Source organism: Papilio xuthus, unplaced genomic scaffold (genome assembly GCF_000836235.2).
Source record: "Papilio xuthus unplaced genomic scaffold, Pxut_1.1 DF825783.1, whole genome shotgun sequence".
Taxonomy (NCBI): domain Eukaryota; kingdom Metazoa; phylum Arthropoda; class Insecta; order Lepidoptera; family Papilionidae; genus Papilio; species Papilio xuthus.
The window spans coordinates 3,178,956-3,195,333 of NW_013532866.1; the positions used below are offsets into that span (position 1 = coordinate 3,178,956).

A 16,378-nucleotide genomic window follows, 5' to 3' on the forward strand; every position below is an offset into this window, starting at 1 on the left:
TAATGGTCGCTTAGCTATGTTTTTTTTTACGACATTAAGTTTAACATATTTTTTATATTTTAATCAAAGGGACTCCTTTTATTAACATATTTTAGTTAATTATTCGTTTTTTTTTAATTATATTTTATATCATAGATTTAAGAGTTTATGTATTCATAGAAATAAGGTTGTGAAATTATATTTCCTATGTTATTTTGGTTTCTAATATTAAACATTTGGGTTATTTTTAAATCAGGTAAATCTTCCTGTTCTTTTTTCTTTCTGTGATGTAAATTTCGAGGAGTTTTTTCTTATTTTGTTCAAATCCTTTTCCTTAATACGAACAGCTTGGTTCAGACAGGTGGAAAATTAACGCAACGATGCGTTTTTGTCTTGCAGTTATTTTAAATTAAAGGCAATGAATGAGCGTAATATATATGTGATATGGTTACATAAAAAAGCTCTGCAAGGGTATTCCCAGTGGGCCAATTGAATCGATGAATAAAAACGTAAAATAGATTTGACCAATAAGTTTTTTTTTATTCTGTGGATTCCATTTCTGCTACGGGAAACGTCCTTTCCCAATTAGACAGATGTTTTTATATGAAATACAAGCTGTCGCCCGTGACTCTGCCACGTGGAATTAAAAATATGTAATAAGTATCCTATGTGCTCTTCCAGACTATGTTCTACAACCGATCTGTTGGTTCTTTCCGTAGATCAAACAAACATGCATCTGAACATTCGCATTTATAATATTAGTAAGATGTATTTGATTTAAAAATTAAAACTAGATTCTTAATCCACCCATAATTATCGATGACGTCATAACATGTTTACATTTTCAGTTTAAATCAAAGTATTAGATGGTATTAGATAACAAAGTAGCATAAAGGTTTTGTATTAATACTCAGGTGTCCATGGCCAGTAAAAGCATTATATTCAAGGAGTCGGCCTTAGGACTAGTCCTCGGCCGTGTTGATGCCTTCATATAACATTATCTCTGCAAGGTCCTACACTATATAATTTGAAGGTGAAACCACGAGCATTAAAAGTAATAGAGATAAGGAGCTTTTTTATTAAATAAAAATATCATTGTCCTATTTTACGTCTTATATCTTACTTACTCTTCTTTACTTTATTACTAAAATTATAAATGCGAATGTTTAGATGGATGGATGAATGTTTGTTTGAAGGTATCTCCGCAACGGCTCAACGGATCTTGATGAAATTTGGCACAAGTGTAGGCATTATTAGTTTCTAGTAGTATTAGTAGACTCATTTGGGGATATAAACGTCGACATTTTAATAAAGCTAGTGATGCGCAGATACACCGGTTCGATATCGGATTTTCCTCCTAACACTAGAACAAACTTTGGAAGAACGCATGGCTACTAATTAAGTTTTTTTTAAATTCCACGCGAACGGAGTACGAAGGAGTAGCGGGCGACAACGAGTGTACTAAAAATGCGAATATAGAAAAGGTAATCTACCTTTGAGAAAATTATTAAGTAATTAATTTGCTGCCTGTACGAAATTAGGAACGGATCGATACGGTTCTCGTAAGCTCATTAGCTTTGCTTTGGGTATACGGAGCGTGTAACCAGGTTATGTTGAGTACTCATTAGAAGAATATTAGTAGATATACCTACTTTAATGTGGATTTTCACTGCAGTAATATGTTTTTGTATGGGTGTTAAGTCAGTGGAAATCCATAGTTTTACACATTATTAATTAGAATCCTTTGGCGCGAATGACGTCCATTCGTTACAAAGTCCAGTGTCAGAATGAATAGTGAGGGGACACAAACGTCGACATTTTAGTAGGGCTAGTGTTGGGTTAATACACTGCCACATTTTCGGATTTTCTTCCTAACAATAGTAATCTAACTAAATTTAACCTCACAATCTACGAACGTAATAGTCTCGTTCAGAATTAAAACATAGAATTTTTTTAAGGAAGGCGGAGGACCGTATACTTAGGAAGGCATTGGGAAAGGCCTATGCCTTTCCCAATGGGCATAGGCCCAGCAGTGGTCAGATAAAAGTTGTTGATGATGATGAATAGATGTTTAAATGAAATATAGGACTATAAATATTTTTTTTTTTATCGTAAACACCTGTGGTGTTCAATTTATCTTTTTTTTAACAGTCGTTGTAACGATGATGTTTTTCTGCATGTTGTATGTTGTACCGCCTAAGGTGCGGTCTGAACTCGTTCGCAGTTCAATTAACACTCCCCTCGTATTTGGTGAGTCAAATTGGATGATTTCTTTTTCATGTTTTCTCCATACGAATCTTATTAAGAAGGCACTGATTACTAATAGTTAATGGTGGGGGTCAAGTTTGTTCCTAACTGTATAAATCTACTCCAAGGGTAATTATTAAGTATATAAAAGAAATTGTAGTAGTTAATTTTAAACATCGATAAATCCTATTGGTCTGTAGTAATCACACGCAATATTTTGCATAAAATTTTACATATACTGTAGCACGCGATTCTGTCCGCGCGGAATTAAAAAAAATCTTAATTAGTAGTCTATTTACTGTGTAGTTCCACCAGACTACGTTCTATATCTATGCCCAATTTTAGCAAAATTCGTGCAGCCTTTCTAGAGATACTTTCTAACACCTTCGCAATTATCATACTAGTAAGATATTTGTATCATCAACCTGCCCTTATCCCTATCGAGGGTCGGCACAGTATGTGCTACTCCTCCATACATCTCTATCAAGTGTCATGTCCGTGTTTACCCCCTTCCTACGCATATTAGTAAGATATTTGTATCTAATTTCTAAAATTAAGTCGGTCATGAATTAATAAAAATTGATCATCTATGATAATAGATGAAGCAATTGTGTTTTTATTAGATAAGAAACACCTACATAATAGTTTTGAATTATTCAATATGTTTTTTTATCTGTGTTGCATGGTTACGTGTGACAGTTTTGCAATTTTTATTTGGCGCGGAAACACCTACGCTTTTTAATATCGATTAGCTCGCGTGCTGTTGCTTCGTCTATCGTTTTGTTTGTGTTTATACTAATCTATGGCTTTTATTGCATGTAGGAAAACAGTATTTAGTTACTATTATGTTTGTTAGACTTAATGATTCCACTGGGAGTTTTTTTTTTCTTTAGAGAAAATATAAGCAGATTTTTTTGTAAATTTACTAATATTTCTTTTACCATTCCAACTAAGCTTTAGGCTTGTGCTAGGATATGGTTTACGAAATCGATCGATTCGATCCCCTGACCTCGTGATAGGAAATCCGTACCCTTAACCATTAGGCTATTGACGCTTATGTCACTAGCATTGGGTTTCTGAGACCAAAATCCTCGTTTAATTTTATTGTTATCTCTGTTTTGTCAAAGTTAACGATGATATGTTTTGTATAGATATTTTGATGTCAGAAAACTATAAGAACATTTTTAGGGTCCGTACATCATAGGAAAACAACGGAATCCTAATAGGAACACTTTATTCGTTCGTCTGTCTGTCAAGACCCTTTTGTGTAGATATAGCGAGAAAAACACCAAGTGACTTTTTAAGTAATTATTTTGCGACCTGAATATGTATTATAAATTATGGTTTTGTAAGAATAAATTATGATTTAAGTTTCATGTGTCAAAAATAATTATGTGTAAACTGAGTTAAGTTTACATTAACGTCTTTATTATTGTATGAAATATACATTAACCTTGTTAAAACAAGCGCTTTATGTGGATATAATTACAAATTGCGTATCTTGTTCAATTATATTTATGAATAGCTGTCGCCCGACACTCCGTCTGCGCGGAATTAAAAAAAAAACTATTGGTCGCAGCGTAATGTTATATAGCCTAAAGCTTTCCTCTATAAATGGCCTATCCAACAAAAAAAAGAATTTCTCAAATCGGACCAATAGTTCCTAGGATTAGTTCGTTTAAACAAACAGACTCGTCCGCTTTGTAATATTAGTATAGATTAACTTGAACAGTCTAGGATGTTGGTATGATAATAAGTAATATTATATTGTAAATGTTTTTTCATCATTTAATGTCTTTTTTGGTGTACTTAGTAACTAAAAGGAGCCACTATACCAATATGATAAATATTTTTCTTATCGTGCTTCTTTCTTAACTGAATTTAATAGTGATTATTGATGTTCCCATAAAATGAATACTTTAGAAAATATAAATTTACTTAGGTAGTCTAGTCTACGAGTTATCCTTCTACATGGCCGTTGCACACGTTGATGTTGAATGTAGAGGTTTGGAGCTACGCCGGCAACAACCGCGCGCGGCTGCGCCAGTCGCGCACTGCCACGCCGCTGTATCGCACGTTCCACGACCAATTCAAATTTCGAATCGCACGTGTGTCGATGTTTTGAGTGATTTGTTTTTTTTTATCGTTATTTATTGTGTGCCAGTGCCTCAATCATTCTCTTTTAGAGATTGCATCGAAGAGTGCCAGTGTTTTTTTTAATTTGTGAAAAAAAACTCACGTGGTTTGTATTTATACGTTTTCAAGTCGGACCGGTTTGGTTGCCTATGTAGTAATCGTTTTATACTCTCAATACGTCTAAAGATAATTTATGCGACCATATTGCAATAATTAAATTAAAGGAATTGAATATATTATGCATTTTATGCATTGCGAGATTATTCTTCAAGTTTATTCATAAAAATTAGACATTAATATTTGCTATTATCGATATTTCGAATCATATTTATGTGCAAAATATTCCGCATAAACAATGAATATTAACTTTAGAAATATGTTTACAATTTCACATAAAGATAACCTGTCAAAGATAAAATAATATTTAATTAACATGACATTGAAACATTATATGCAAATATATAATATACATATAGATAAAATTACGGAAGATCTAGAAATATATTTCCGATGTCATAATAACCTTAAGATATTTATTTAAATCTATATTGACATATACAATGCTAGTAATTTACAAGTACCTTGTAAATGGCATTCCAAATAGAATTAATATTACTTCTTACTATTATAAATGCGAATGTTTAGATGTATGGATGTTTGTTAGAAGGTATCTCCACAACGGCTGTATGGATCTCGTCAAAATTTGGCATTTTTGTAAAACATAGCATAGAAGGCATAGGCTACTATTTTTTTTTTTAATTCCACGCGGACTAAGTCGCTGGTGACATCTAGAGCACAAATCCTCTGAAGTCCTCAGAATGTCTTGTCAAAGTTTTTTAGAAATTAATTTGTGATAAACATACTAAATAGCCTAATCACCCTTAACTTAGGGTAGGCTCCGATCCCCTCGTTGAGGACGTATAGTGAGCTGATGATGATACAAAATTCATTATTTTTCTTTTAAGATAAAGAACTTTTGTAATAATTGTACCAAAAGTTCATTTGTAATTTTTTTTGGATAGTTAATTTTTAATGTTTTTTCTGCATAATGACAGTATAGTTATTAATTATTGGATACGGAGTATTTAATTGCAATTATAATTAGTTTGAAGCGAAGCCTCTTAGTACAAGAAGCCAATTGACTTAGTAGATATGTAACGTAACAAAGTTAATTACAGTTTGTTTAGAAAACTATCTTATCTTTTTTAATACACGTTACTTGTCAATAATAAAAAAAAAACTGTAAAGAAGATTTATTGATTTAGTAGATGTAGCTCGCGACTTTTCTCGTGGAATTAGAAATAACATAATTAGTAGCCTATGTGTTCTTCCAGGCTATGTTCTATATGTATGTCAAATTTAATTAAAATCCGTTTAGTCGTTTTGGAAATAACCATCATTCAAACATCCATCCATCTAAACATTCGCATTTTTTATTAGTAAGTTAGTAAGATTCCTTGCTGTATAAGGTTGAATATTTATTATCTTTTTTTAAATTAAAACCTCGATCTTAAAAACATTTTGTACTGTTAGGAAGAAAATCCGAGAATGTGGCAGTGTATTGACGCAACACTAGCCTTACTAAAATGTTGACGTTTATGTGCCCTCACTATTCATTCTGACACTGGACTTTGTAACGAACGCAAGTCATTCTGACCAAAGGATTCTAATTAATAATGTCTAAAAGTACTAAACGATGAACCTCTTCTTGTACTTATCTTTTGAAAACCTAAAATAACTAGAACCTAATGATTGTTTGTAATAGATTTTTTTGTAAGATCTATTTTTACTTTTGTGGTGATTGTACTAGTTTTTATAACATCTGTCTAATGTTTTTAACGATTCTAATGCGGCAGTTAGTCTATGGTAAGTCTGCGTCTTTGTTGGCCATAGCCAATTAACTCTGTACACGTAGACTATGGCCACCATAACCGGTGAACGTTTATTATACATTCCGCACAGCGGACCACTCAATCCGCCATATTGGTTGCTTGATATAGAAATCATGATTAGTTTTTCTACCATCAATTGATACACGTTATTATTTTTTTTATTAGGTAGGGAACGTACCCATACTACGTAACCCGTTTAGGGGGGGGGAGCGGAGTCTTTAAAATACTATGGTCAGTCATAGGAGCGGGGGGTGGGGTGGTTTCTCAGGTTTTGGTCACGTAGTCGTTAGTTGTTCTTTTTCATAATTCACTAGTAATTAAAGTATCCAGGCAGTCTTAAAAATAGTTAAAGAAAAGTAAAAAAAATAGGTTACGTGGTATGGGTATGTTCCCTTAGAACATAGCTGCATAACAAGTGAGCTGTCGACGATTTATGAAAATTTGAATCAATTTGTTATGAAAAATTATGAAGAGTGCTGCAATTTGCCAAATTGAAGTTGTATAGTTGGAATTGGAATAATTTGTTTGATGTTTTCGGTAAATAATGTCGATTGAATTTTATATCATCGTTATAAAAAAGATATCTTCTCGGATCTCGGATGAGAGGATGCATGGAAAGGGAATATATTTTCTTTCTGTGCATCCTCTCGTCCGTCGATTAAAGGTAGGCAACGCATATACAATTGCGTATGTCCATGGGCAACGGTCACTTCGCTATTTCAGCGATTTCAGCTGGCCGCTCGCTCGTTTGCCACCTTATGATATTAAAAAAAAAAGATTTAATTTAATAAATTCAATGTTAACGGACTACTAGTATACTCTTTTAACATTAAAAAGAATATGCCTTACACATTTTTCTCAGGATAAACTAACCTCAAGATAAGACCTGACAGTTCTCCTTTTACCTATCTCGTGTTTACGACTCGTATTGAAAGAAACTCATTTTCGTGAGACAAAAGCAGCAAAGATATTAAACGACCTAAAAACCTCGGGTTGTGCCGAAGGCGTGACTCCGAAAAGGACTATTCCATCTTTTGTCATGTTTACTTGAACACAGACAAGAAAATATTTTTTTATGTGTGCGTTTTAGGTTATTAAAAGATTCAATGGATCATATGTAAACAGCCGTAACCAACAATTTCTTATTAGCACTATGTTCGATGTTTTGTGAATAAGCCCAATAAATATTATTATATTTGTTATTATCTGAAAAGTATAAAAGTATTTGAAAATTCTGTCTTCCTTTAGAACCCCCTTGTTTATCTGTTTTTTTTTACCTTGAAATGTATACTTTAAAGGGCTTTTCAATCAAGGATACAACATTGTAGTGGGGTCAATGCATTTTGTATAAACAAGTCACACACAAGTTGACCTTTTAAGGTCATCGTATTTCCCTATTCGTGTCCGAAATTTTGTACAACATTTGCTAATAATGATTCTATTTAAAACTCTTAAAGCACGTTTTTTTCAGTGCAAGAAAATACATAATGTTAGGAAGAAAATCTGACAGTGTGTACTGGCACAACACTAGCCTTAATAAATTGTCGACGTTTGTCTCCCCTCACTAATCATTCTGACACTTGACTTTGTAACAGAAGCACGTCATTCGCGACAAAGGATTCTAACTAATAATATATAAAAATAATTATTAAAATGCAGTATTGTTTATTTAAATTTTCATGGTTGAAGTATTTAATTTCTTCTCAATTTATATTATCGATCAAAATGAAACAGAGTTATTTATGTGAGACTGAAATTCACAGAACTGTGACGCCCCTATCTGTCCAACGCCCAGGGCGGCCGCTCAACCGAGCCATACCCTAACGCCGGCCCTGTCTACGTCTACGCTAATATTCTTTGTCTTAATTCTAGTAAAGTCTAAAATACACTTAAAGTTAAGTTTTTCGTACTTTTTTGTTCTAACTAACTGAAGATCCTTTTAGTGAGTTGGAAAGTTAAATTTAATGATGTTATTAGAACTTTAGCGTCTTCGTAAAAGTTAATTATTGTATCTAACGTCAAAGTGTCGTCTGAAGTTACTGTGAATATTAGCTTAAGTTATAGCTTACAACTTAACCGATTCCTAAACAAATTAGCCTTGTTACATAGTTGTTGTGACAAGTTGTGAATGAAGGTTACAATTTGTTATTAAAAAACGTAAACAATGTCTCTTTTTAATGTAATTTTTTTATAAATGTAAATGATATGATTATATTGTGAGTCGACCTTCACACATGTACGTATACAAATAAAGTTGCAAGTTTATCTGTGTCGTCATTGTTGAATTTTAATTCAACCAACGCACGAGTACGTTTATGTATGTATAGGTCGCAATTGTAAACCTCTAGTGATGGCACACCGCCGATATTGCAATATCGAAACTAAGATACAATAAGTTAGTATATCGATATTTTATTGTATCACTAGTTGTCGCCCGAGACTCCGTCCGCGCAGAATTAAAAAAAAAACTTGATAAGTAGCCTATGTTTTCTTCCAAATTATGTTTTACATCTGTGTAAAATATCGTCAAGATGCGTTGAGTCGTTCCTGAGACACCTTCAAACAAACACCCATCCATCTAAACATTCGCATTTATAATAATAATAACATAATAACTCAAGATAGTAGGAAAAATAGAACGATCCACGCGCGAGTCGAGTCTAGCGAAGTCCAATTTACGCGCGTATTTTGAATTTGCGCGATGCTTTGGAACGCGATGTATTGACGTCTACTATCTCGCTAACGAGCTAAACATTTCGCAACGAATTCAACAATCTGGACAAGGTCTGAACGATGCCTCTACGATATAATTTGTTCTTAAACTTTGTCCCTATAAACGTTCAAAGCCTTTTAATATAGTCCATATATGATTGTATCAATGAAGCCCAGGTGTTGCTTAGATTCTCGGTATTTTTCTTGTCTGCAATGTATCGTGAGCCGAGTAAGTTTCCACATATAGCTTATGTATTACATAGCTTTGTGATGATGTAATGCCTCGCACCAATAGATACGATATTGAATGTACAATGTTACTATATTTTTATTTGTTTACAAAGAGGTTGTATTCATTGCTATCATTTGACTTAGGAGAAAATCTTGTAAGGTTAACTAAATATTGGCTGACTGAAAACTTTTTTATTCATAAACACTGACTTTTATAAATAGACTGGCTATAAGTCGTGTGATTTTGTGCCTATTTGATTTTCGCCATTTTGACGCTGAACGGTTTGTAGGTGTGATGATGATACTCGTTTAAATCGGAGCATAGCAGAAGCTGTCATTTCCAAGCAATCGCCTATCCATTTATACATCAGCGTTCTAAGTAAAGATTACTTCTTATATCTTTATATTTTCTTTATTCAGACAGAGGTCAATTAATTTCGACCTTCGTTTTACTTTGGCGACGTCACTTCGTTAAACGGAGCTCAAATGATCTTGTGTACGAAATACGAATGTATACCGAAACTCGATTACAATGAAGATTAATTGCTTTGGTTAATGGTTTCGCTTAAATAAAGAATATTATGCAGACAATTTGCGAATACTTTAAGGGTCTTTAAGAAAAAGAAATACATGATCTTTTTTTTTATTTAATATTGTCATTTTGACAGGTAGGACAGGACTTAGGGTAGGCTCCGAGTCCTTCAGTGAGGACGCATAGTGAGCTGATGATGACATTGACTATTTAAAGCCTTTAAAAAACTTTAAAACGTTTGTTTCAACAGTTGATATATTTAGGAAAGGAGTGTTAATTAATGTTGTTGAATTAAACAAGCGTGGTTGTTTTAACTATTTATTGAGTAGTTACTTAAAATAATTAATATTAGAAAAAATAGCGTGCGTTATGGTAGAAAACACCTATATCTAATGAGTAATTGTTGCCAGCAGAGGAAAAAAATTGTACTAATTTAAATGTTGCCAATACAAAAACAAATTAATGAGAATGAAATAAAAACAATTTAATAATTTATGTGAATTATTTGAACAATGCAGTTATGTTTGACTTAATGTTTCAATTATATTTTAGGTTATACGTTAACCCTTTTATCTCAAGCTAATATTTGACTATGCGTAGGCTTCCGTAATGCGATCTTGACAAATAAATATTGTTTACAATTATACTCCAGAGATGGCATTTTCAATATCAATTTCTCTTCAGTACCTTTAATAAAAAAACAGTTTTCTTATCGTTAGTATTTTCTATATCTAGATTCTAGACACAATTGAAAGTAGGATGCATCTTCAGTATCCAGAGTATCCGGTTGAATTATTAAGCTGAGTTTGCGAGGCGTATACTATGTTTCACACGAGGGTACAACGGTGATGCAGAGCAGTAGGCAGTGCAGTATTGCTATTTTTTGAACGCACACTTACTGTGAAAGCAGCACTGCAGAACTAGACAAAATGCTTTCGCTCCGAAGCAATTCCATAGCCAACTTCAAAAATGTTTAGAACTGACTTTCGATAAGACACGTGATTGGCGCGAACCAGTTCCATATAGTTTTTAAATTCGTTATGGAATCGCTTCGAAGTGAATGCACTTTGTCTGGTTTCCTTGTTCTATTTTGTTGATTAGCGAAATGGCCAGTAGAATCGTTAAAATGTATATGAAAAATTCGTGACATTTTTTGTTGCACTGTGTTACATTTTTGGCTGCATGTCTACTTTGCCTCGATGTTTCTGCCCTCGTGTGAAAGAATGAAGGCAGCTTCTGTAGGTACAGTGCTTGCTATTGATTTTTCATTCGTACGCTGTGCGGGTCCCGGCGGCGGATTGCGTCTGTGTTGCCGTCTGCTAACTCTACTTGTGTTGTTGACGCTACTCTGAAAATTGTTTGGGAAGGAATTGTTGTTTTTTTAATATAGACTATTGTCCTGGTAATTTGTGGTTTTGTAGTGTATGGACGAGATACTAATACCGTCTTTGTTTAGACTCGTTTGCAATTTTTGTTTTGTTTTGTTGGTACATGTAGTGGGTGGGCAACGAACTTTGTACGAAATTGGAAATGATTAACTTTTTTCTTCTTCGCATACTTCATTACTGAAGGTCGTGCTCGTCTTGATATGCCTTTATAGATGCGTCGACCAGCTGCCTCCACGCCGTCCTGTCTTCGGCTTCTCTTAGGGCAGTCGTGATATTAAGTCCCAATATAGCCTGCACTTGATCGTACCAGCGGGTAGGTGATCGACCCCGTGACCTTTTACCCTCTATCTTTCCAACCACAACCAATTTGTCCAGGTTGTCAAGGTGTCTCCGGGCAATATGTCCAATGATTAAATATTATGAATTTAAATCAATTTATGGTCCACACAAAAAATTCGTACTTGTTGAAAGTTTTTTACAAATAGGTCAATATAACCTTCGGTCGATAGCCATCACTTGTCTCTCGGGAAATCGTATCTAAACTTTGCCATGACCACTTTCCTATAGATTTGAAGCCCGTGGGAACGAGCATGTGTTTTTTTTATAACAGAAGGGGGCAAACGAGCAGCGGGCACACCGAGGTGTTCAACGACGCTGTTATTACTCTATTGATACTTTTCTGAGTTTTTATATCGCTAGGGAGAAATAATCTAATACAAAACCTTTTAGAAGAACATAATAGGTATATTTCTGTAATTTTAGTTGTGTAGCTGACAGAAGTATATGGGGGGTTTTTAGCGTAGATTTACCAAGAGAAATACGTTTGACATTTCTAAGTGTGGTTATTTAAGTACTGTAAGTAAACAGTTAGTATGTGTTTTATACTAAATCTACACTTAGGGATTGTCTAAGAGTTCTCTTAATGTTACTTAGTACGACAGTAAAATCTTTAAAATTCAATTGATTTTCAAAAAAATGTTTGTTTTCTCATTTAATTTGATAACGTACGCATTTCTTTTACGGTTTTATTTTTCCTTTTTATTTTCTGTTTACTCTGTATTTTTAAGAAGACGATAAAGGAATAGTTTGTTGTCCATTTTTTTTTAATTTTTCAGCAGTTGTAGTTGTAGTAAGAAATAGTTCCTTAACTTATTTCCACGAAGCGAATACAAGAGGAAAATATTACCATTGTTTGTAACAGTTTGAGGGGGGGGGGGGCAGTGAGCAGGGAGGGGGGAACGTTCATTGTATTTTTAATAACAAGTCGTTCGCGGATTCCGTAGTATTTCTTTTTTATTTTCTTGGACAATACGTAAGCTTGTTGGTGCGGGAATCTGGTTTCATTTGAACGAAGGCGGTCTGAATGGACATCCAGATTTGTTATACAAGCAATATAAAGCTATTGTTTTTCTTCGGCCTCGTGGATGTAAATTGAAATAGAATCAAAGGGATTTATCGACATTGAAGGGAACAAAGTGTTCTGTCATAAACACCATCGTATAGATGTTTAGCTGCAACCTATCTAGACCTTTTTTTTCAGAGGGGAATGCTTTAGGCATACTCTGTGCCGAGGGGAAGGCACGGTAGTTATCTCCCGGCTCCTGTTCCCTCATAGCCATAATGTGGGACGCCACCGGATCGTGTTAACTTACCACCGCGACGCCCCACTGAACCTATCTAGACCTAAGATATTGGGCTTTGACCGATGTCGTATTAATTCGTTTGCGCAAAATTAAAAAAAAAACTTATTGGTAGCCTATGTGTTCTTCCAGACTATGTTGTATATATGTGCCAAATTTAATCATGATCCGTTGAACTGTTCTCAAGATACGTAGTAACAAACATCCATCTAAACTTTTGCATTTATAATATTAGTTAGATGAATAGGATATCTTTTTGAATTATGTGCTTTTGTTTTTAATTGGGTAGAATTAATTTTCTTGTTTACCATTCCTATTGAATTTTACTACCGAAATAAGCGATTACGCTCATGTTGTGATACTACGCGTATCAGTTCGAGATATGTGTAAGCAAAACATTTTGATAGTCAACTTATAATGTCATTATTGAACTCTTGACATTTAATAAAAATTCCATTCAGTTGAAACAAGTTTTATATAATCATGATACACGCCTTTTTATAATATATTTATTATATAACACGCTGTTTAAAGTAATGTAATAACTCGAGTTATAATATCGAGATTGATTATTTATCAATGTATAGACATCTTACTAATGTTATAAATGCAAATGTTTAGATGGATGGATGTTTGTAAGAAGGTATCTCCAGAATTGCATGGATCTCGATGAAATTTTGGCATAGATGTAGAACAAAGGCTGGAAGAGCACAAAGACTACTGTTGGGTTAGATAACGTGCATTCGCTCCCTAGCGATTCCATAACGATCTTCAAAAATGTATGGAACTGAGGCGCGACAATCACGTGACTTATCGAAAGTTATTGTCAGTTCTATACAGTTTTGTAGTTCCTTATGGAATCGCTTCGTAGGGAATTCACTTTGTTTAAAACCCCGATTGTGTTTTTTTTTAAATTCCGCGCGGACCGAGTTGCGGGCGACAACTGGTGTTTCATAATGTTTCGTAATTTCTATACCAATAAGGTAAATCTTTGCATAACTCTATGACATAAAAACAATATCGTTTTAAAGTATAGTTTTAGAAAAAGAAATCTAGTTCTTAGTTAAAATAGACAAACCAAAAAGTTGTTCGTAGTTTAACTAAAACAAACGCAACGCGCGCCATTTGTGAAATAAGCAACATTTTCAGGTTGTACTACATTGGTATGTGGGTCAAGTATGAATACGGAAGTGGGTACAGCAGTGCCCACATATTTATAATGAGATTTTTCAACTCCCTTCTCATTTTTATACAATGCAGTATCTCGGACTTTTATTAGGGAAAATTTACATTAAAACTAATGTTATAAAAAAGATTTGATTCGCAAAATATATTTTTTAGATGCTCGTACTTTGTTGGTCAAATTGAATAAGTACTAAATAAGATTCTTTTGTCCAAGAGTAGAGTATAATTTGACCTTAACGTAAAACTTCATACTTCATACATAAATGTCGTTTCCGATCATTAAAACTAAATTATGGTCAACGCGTAAGGAATTTTTTTCGCCTTTGACTTTTCATTGCGTTGTGACTTATGTTGTACCCATTTTATACTTTGTTATATATCCAATTGCAGTTATTTAATATAATTAATTGTCAAAAGTGAAAGAATGTTATCTCTGTTCTTTCTATAAGCGTGAGAGAGATGGCAAAATATGTTTTTTACAGGTATTTTGTCAGTGGGAGGGAATCCACGGTAAGAGTATTACAGATATTATACTTTTTTTTGCAAAATCATTACCTTTTTAATTTTAAACGAGTTTTAGGAAGATCATTAATTTCGCCCGCGACTTTGTCAGAGGGGAATTTAAAATCGTCTATGTTACTCAGTATTAATGTAGCTTTTAAATGGTAAAAAAATTTTCGAAATTGGTCAAGTAGTTTTTGAGTTTATTAGTTACATACAAAAAAAACATTTTTAAATTAGTATAAATGACAGGTAGATTTGAGGAAAGTATTTCAAATTCTTAAGGTTATTTTTTTTACCTTCAAGGTAGTTATTTTGTGAATAAAACGCTAGAAAATAAAATTGTGAAAATTAATATTGAAAGTTTGGACAACCCTGGATTTAATCCGGTCTGTTGAATGAGAATCGAATTTGGTTGTATTGGCTTTATCGCGGGTTCGCCTGTCTAAGCTTATTCGTATTTGTCTATCCAAGGACCTCCATTATCCTTTCGTGACCTGGCATATAGTTAGCTATTTGCTGGTGTGATATGTTTGTTTAGATTTTGTTTACTTTAATGTTTTTGGTAACTGAATTTCATTTCTTTGTATATTTAGTTTTAGACATTATTAATTAGAATCCTTTGGTACGAATGGCGCGCTTTCATTACCAAGTCAAGTGTCAGAATGATTAGTGGGGGGACACAAATTTCGACATTTCAGTAAGGCCAGTGTTGCGCCAGTACAGTGTCGGATTTTCTTCCTAACAATAGTATTATAGAAATAAATTCAATTCAATAGAGTCCATTTAAAAAATCCTTAGTCCGCAATTTCGTTGTCACAACTCTGGTGTTTACATAAAGTGTCATGCGGGGACTCATTTGCTCAATGTAAACCGACTCTAACGACTAATGAAACTGTGCCCTTATGATTTTTTTAATGAAATTATATTGTGCATTTTACTAAATGGTAAAAGTACAAAAGGTTTTATGGGTTCATTGTCAGCGTTAGTCGAAAGAGAAACCATAATAGGTTTAAGTTAGGTTAACTTGTTAGTTATTTTTTATTATTTTTCATTTAATTATATGTACAATTTCTGATCTAAAATATTGTTTAAAATTATAAAAAAACTTCTTTGATTAATAAATGTCGGTATGTTTAAATATGATATCACTAGCTATCGTCTGCAGCAGCTCCGTACGCGCGGGACTTTAAAAAACTATAATAAGTACCCTTTTTGTTCTTCCAGACTATGTTCTATATGTATGCCAAATTTCAGTGAAATCCGTCCAGCTGTTCCGGTGATACCGTCAAACAACATCCATCCATCGAAACATTCTCATTTATACATGTTTACATACACGATGTATGCTAACAATGTAATCAAACATATCGAAACTTGTTAAACTAAACCAGTTATCATTTGTAAATAGACATGTTTATTTAATAAATCTTTTATATTGATAATTTTATTGTTAAATAGACGGCTGAGAACGTTCACCTGATGTTATCAATCAACTTTTAAGAATCATCACCAGCTATACGTCCCCATCGAGGGGCTCGGAGCCTACCCTAGATCAAGGGTGATTACGCCATAGTCAACCACGCTGGCCTAGAGCGGTTTGGTTGACTTTACACATATCTTTAAATTTCTTCTCAGATATGTGCAGGTTGCATCACGATGTTTTACTTCACTGTAAAAACATAACATAAATGTACATTTGTAAATCGGAAATTGAAAAACACATTGGTACAAGACGGGATTCGAACCCAGGACCTACAGATTGCAAATCAAGTGCTTGACTCCTGAGCCACTGACGCTCTCTCACTTTTAAGGATACTAGTATTTTAGTACATGGGTAAAGCATCTGCAGTTCCTCAGGTGTACCGGCCGCTTTTCTTATATTAAAAAATCGCAGAAATAGTTCTACTAGATGTGTCTCTTATGTGTGGTCGT

The 16,378-nt window shown here is 33.7% G+C and overlaps 1 protein-coding gene across 3 annotated transcripts in view; it reads left to right on the top strand.

The window, feature by feature from the left end:
- par-1 overlaps nt 1–16,378 on the top strand; it is a 131,927-nt gene that overhangs the window by 22,292 nt on the left and 93,257 nt on the right. Inside the window, exon 1 of one of the 3 annotated variants that reach the window (XM_013323058.1) lies at nt 4,271–4,468. The exons of the other annotated variants lie outside the window; for them this stretch is intronic. The gene's annotated coding sequence lies outside the window, so the exon portion shown is untranslated. Of the gene's footprint in view, nt 1–4,270; nt 4,469–16,378 lie in introns of those variants that run through there. 3 annotated transcript variants of the gene reach the window in all.